This window comes from Nycticebus coucang, chromosome 9, assembly GCF_027406575.1.
Source record: "Nycticebus coucang isolate mNycCou1 chromosome 9, mNycCou1.pri, whole genome shotgun sequence".
Taxonomy (NCBI): domain Eukaryota; kingdom Metazoa; phylum Chordata; class Mammalia; order Primates; family Lorisidae; genus Nycticebus; species Nycticebus coucang.
The window spans coordinates 72,534,338-72,539,764 of NC_069788.1; the positions used below are offsets into that span (position 1 = coordinate 72,534,338).

General features: G+C 43.2%; 1 pseudogene across 1 annotated transcript; it reads right to left on the minus strand.

Annotated features, from left to right (window-relative positions):
- Nucleotides 1-1,042: 1,042 nt before the first annotated feature.
- LOC128593347 (intersectin-2-like) lies at nucleotides 1,043-4,659 on the minus strand (annotated as a pseudogene). The gene is made up of 2 exons (XR_008382332.1): nucleotides 2,310-4,659; nucleotides 1,043-2,190 (listed from the first exon to the last, which is right to left on the minus strand). The product of XR_008382332.1 is annotated as an intersectin-2-like (transcript).
- Nucleotides 4,660-5,427: the final 768 nt, after the last annotated feature.

Below are 5,427 nucleotides of genomic sequence, written 5' to 3' on the forward strand. Positions count from 1 at the left end.
GGGCACAGCCTCCAATAGTTTTTTAAAAATCAACATGACTTAATGAATTAAATTACATCTGATGAATTTCAGTCAACTATAGTTATCATCTTTTTTTTTTTTGAGATAGAATCTCACTTTGTCACCTTCAGTAGAGTGCTGTGGAGTCATAGCTCATAGCAACCTCAAATTCTTGGGCTCAAGAGATTCTCTTGTCTTAGCCTCCCCAGTAGTTGGGACTACAGGCTCCTGCCACAACACCCAGCTATTTTTAGAGATGGGGTCTCACTCTGGTTCAGGCTGGTCTGGAACCCGTGAGTTCAGGCAATCCACCCACCTCGGTTTCCCAGAGTGCTAGGTATAGTTATCATCTTTGAAGCTCAAATTTGTTCTATTTTTTAACCTCTCCATTTGGCTCCTGAGTTCTTTTGACATGACTTTGTGGTCTTTAATGGTTTCCTCACTGTCTGGTTTGACAAGAAGTTTCAGGCTCATTTTGTATACTTCATGTTTTAGGCCAGAATCAGCCATTTATTCAAGACGCCCTGTTTCCTTTTAGTGAGAAATAACATTTAAAGACCATGATCTGGCCACTAGCAACATTTGTTACTATTGGGTTGGCAATGGTTTCTGGGTCTTATCAGTGGATGTAGGTATATATACACACACATACATACATACATCTGTATGTATATTTTTGCTTAGGCTGGCCTCGCTTTTGCTTAGGCTGGCCTTGAACTTGTGAGCTCAATCAGTCCACCCACCTTGGCCTCCCAGAGTGCTGGGATTACAGGCACGAGTCACTGTGCCCCACCTATATCTTTTTTATTTATTTCTTTATTTCTTTATTTTTTTTTAAGACCCACTATCCTTTACTTGTGACAAATAAATTTTAACTCTAAATTAGAAACACAAAGAAATAATCACAAGTGGCTCTAATATTCAAACGGAGTAAACAAATTGTGTAGGAGAGATTTGATCAGGGCTGCCTGCCCTGCCTCCGTGCTAGAGTCAAACTTGGATAGTGGGGCTCTGGGGTGCTTTCACAACTGGAAGACAACATTGGGTCACTGTTGACTTGGATCTGAGTCCGTCGTCATCTTAGCATAGTTTGAAGGAAACAGACCAGTCACCCCATTGATTTCTCCTTGCCACCAGTCAGGATCATCTTTGTTCATAACATTAATGAGTTGCCCCTTGGAGAAATTGAGCTCATCCTCATTATTCGCCGTATAGTCATACATGGCAATCTCCTGACAGACAGGATGAAATGCAGGTGTGGTTCGTTCACTACATGGACCCAAAAGTTTAACATGGCTGGCAGGAAACCATCCCTTCTGTCACTTTTCCCCTCTGGCCTGTAACTCCCCTTGCCACCACCCACTCGTACTTTTCTTTAGAATTAATATTAACTGCCCTGGTGCAAGGCTAAGTTGTTCAGAACCAGAAGCAATGTATGCTGAAGTTACTTGAGCAATCTCAGGTTTTTTGTTTGATGCTCCAGATTTGCTGGCAGTCCCAAACTCTCTTGATCTTTTGGTTTGACATAGTTTGATGGAAAAATTCCAGTGCTATCTCCAGTACTTCCTGTCCACCATTCTCCATCTTTCTGGGTTACCAATATTTCTTCACCTTCGGTGAAAGTCAAATCTCCAGGTTCCGCACTTGAATATGGTTAAAGTGCAATATATTCTTCTCCAATTGGATAGGCCGCAGAGGTAGGCTTCGTATTTACAGCTGCATACAAAGCTTCTGGTTCTTCCCGCTTTACTTCACTCCCAGGAATGAGCTTGACGTACGATTTTGGAAACCACCCTTCCTCCACGCACCTCCCCAAACCATCAATTTTTTTGCTGCTCCAAGACCGTAATAATATCATGTTTTGAGAAATTCAAGCGATTATCTTTCTTTGCAGTCCAGGAACAAAGAGCCTGTGCTTTTAGGTTTTCTACAAGGTTTTCTGTCCCTGTCCACGAATAGGTGATACAGATCCAGGGGACACAGTAAGAGTAAAAGCTGATTTTTTCTGCCATGATGTATTAACATTTAAGTTTGATAAAGGTACATTTTGATGTTCACTTGCTGATGCTGGTTGATTTGAAGAAAGTGGTTCAAAAGACGTTGAGGTAGCAGATACAGATACTGTAGGAGGAAGTAAGGCCTTCTTAGGAGACACAGCTTTTTCACCCGAAGGAATTTTTTCTACATACCCTGTTTCCCCGAAAATAGGACAGTGTCTTATTTTAAGGTGTGCTCCCAAAGATGCACTAGGTCTTATTTTTAGGGGACGTCTTATCTTTTCTGTAAGTAGGTCTTATTTTCGGGGAAACAGGGTAGTTGTGGAAACCAGCCAAACCTTCCTTGAAAACTACCATAAAGCCAACCAGGTTCTCCTATGGTTTTTTTCATCCACCTGAATTATATCCCCAGCATTAAAACTCATCCCATCATGGTTCCTTGCTTCAAAGGCGTATAGTGCTTTATAATTCACCAAAACACTAGCTGTCTCACATTTTTTCTCTTCAACTTTCCATTCCTCTTCTTGATTTTTTTTTTGTGTTTTTTCTTCCTGCAGTCGCTTTTGTTTTTCTTCTTCCTCCTTTCTTAGATTTTCTCTCCATAAGTTTTCCTTTCCTTGCTTGGCTTTCCTTGCAGCCTCATCTTCTAGTTTCTTTTTCTGTATTAGCTCTAATCCTTTTCTTTCAATTTCCTTCAACTTGTCACGTTTGATCTTATAAAGCTGTTCAAGGGCTAACTGTTGTGTATTATAGCTTTCTCTCAGTTCCTTTAGCTGATTATTAAAAGAATCCATCTCTGATAGCTTTGATGCAGTTTCTTTTTCTAGAGCATCTAATTGTTCTTTTAGTCTTTGGCATAATTCTTCCTTTTCTGATGACTTTTTATGAAGTAAACTGATCTCTGAATCAGGTGTGTTATTGAGCTGCATGTTTTTAATTCTTTCATTTAATAATTGCTTCTCAGGTACCAGGTAGATAAGCTTATTTTGATACTCCTGAAGTTCTTGTTGAAGCTGCTTGATTTCCATAATTTCCAGGTCACACTGCTTATCCAGAACTTCCAGCTCAGTCTTTTGAGTTTGCTTTCTCAGTCGAACATCTTGAAGTCTGCCTGAGATCTGCTGATGTTTGCCATTCAGGGCTTCCAACTCAAGACGAAGACTCTTCTTTTTAGAATTTAACCTGACAATTTCTTCTCGTTCACTATTCTTTGGGTTGAGAAGTTCCTGTCGACGAATTCTTTCCCATTCCAAACGACGCTGATGTTCAAGTTCCTGTTTTGGTGCCTCTCGTCTTTCTCTTTTCTCCTTTCTTCCTCTTGCTGTCTCTCCAATTCCCTCTGTTTCTCCAAGCGTTTTTCTAATTCAAGTTGTTTCTTCCATTCTTGCTCTTGCAGTTCTCTCTGTTTTCGTTCCCACTCTTCTTTTTCTTTCTGGGCTTTACGTTCTGCCTCCCTCTGCTGTTGCTCCAACAAGGCTTGGCGTCGCTCTCTAGTTCCATGTTCCCTCCCTCGTAGTTGGCTTTTCGCTTATCCTCGAAGGTAACTGGTAATTTCTTCTGAGGTTCCTCTTCTTGCATTTTCTGATATGAAGGCAGAGTTCCATTAACAGAATCGATTTGCTTTCTACCTCTGAAAGAAGGAGGGACAAATTCAGGTGATAAAGTCAGTGGTAATGGCTGTCCAGCTTTGGCCACATCAGTGAGGTGCATTGCAAGGATAAACTCTTCTGCTTTTAGCTGTCCGTCGCCATCAATGTCAGCCAGAGTCCAAATAGGAGCCAGCTGAGTTTGAGAAAGATTTGACTGAAGAAGGGCATTTCTAGATTGAAAACCTGAGAGGTATCCACTCATGCTTTTGTTAAGACTATTAAATTTTTTGCAGATATTTTAATCTTGAAGGCTGAGGAACTGCCTGCTTGGAGGTCCCAGTCTTGGGTGAGTTCCCTGAGAGTGAAGCAGTTGAGGAAGTTGAGCTACTAGATGGTAAATCAATCAGTGACTGGGCCTTCTGTATACTAGCACCTCCAAATCCTCCCATCATCAGACTGTAACATGATGTATGAGGCAATGTTGAAGAAGAATAAGGAATGGATAAAGGCTGAATGAGACTGGTGGTTCCATTTGGTAATGATGATGTGCTAACAGAAGGCACTAGGGGAGTGGGCATCATTAACGGAGGAAGGCTGGTCCCCGAAGTTGAAGAGGACAAGGGTGTTGCCATAGGTGCAACTGGAAGCAATGACTGAGGAATCGACAGATTGGGCATGCTCCCCATTCCAAACCGAGCAGAAATTAATGGAGAGAACATAGGAGGTTGTTTCATAACAGGAGGAAGAACTCCAGGCAACTGTTGGCCTTGGAGCTTTAGTTTGATAACTTTCATAGCTATCGAGAACTCCTGCCGATCCATCTTCCCATCCGTGTTCAAGTCTGACAAAGCCCATATTTCAGCTAAAACAGGAGCCGGCAGACCTGATTGTAAGAAAAAAGTACGTGCTTGGTCACCTGTTATGTAACCTCCTGATGGTTTGAGTTTATCAAACTGCTTGTCATGCTTGGTACATTCTTCAGAGGTAATAGCCCACATGTTTGGCCGTCCATTCATAGCTGCGGGAAACTGAGCCATCATGGTCCTGAATTTTCCTTGCTAGCTCTCAGCCATCTGACATTCTGCACCAATCATTACCACGAAGGAAAACCATCTTGAGGAAAATAAAGTGGGTCCCTGGGGCTCTCTCCTGCCAGCACCCCAAAAGCCAAGGCGCCACACCGACCCCGTAACCGCGCAGCTTCCACCACCTGCTAGATGAGGCTGCAGCTGGGGGCCCCAGCTCAGCCGCAGGGAAGGGGCCTATCTTTTCTTTCTGAAGTTGAAATATAGGCTTGGCGCCGTTGCACGGTGGTTACGGCGCCAGCCACATGCACTGAAGCTGATGGGTTTGAACCCCACCTGGGCCAGATAAACAACAATGACAACCGTAACAAAAAAATAGCCAGGCTTTGTGGCAGGCGCCTGTAGTCCCATCTACTTGGGAGGCTGAGGGAAGAGAATTGCTTAAGCCTACAAGTTTGAGGTTGTTGTGAACTGTGATGCCATGGCACTCTATTGAGGGTGACATAGTGAGACTCTCTGTCAAAAACAAACAAACAAAAAAACAAAAAGAAAGTTGAGGGTTGGCACCTGTGGCTCAAGCAGCTAAGGCACCAGCCACATACACCAGAGCTGGCATGTTTGAATCCAGCCCAGGCTGCCAAACAACAATGATGGCTGCAAACTCCCCTTCCCCCTCCAAAAAAATAGTGGGCATTGTGGCAGGTGCCTGTAGTCCCAGCTACTTGGGAGGTGGAGGTGGGAGAATTGCTTGAGCTCAGAATTTGGAGGTTGCTGTGAGCTGTGATGCCACAGTACTCTACCTAGGGCGACAGCCTG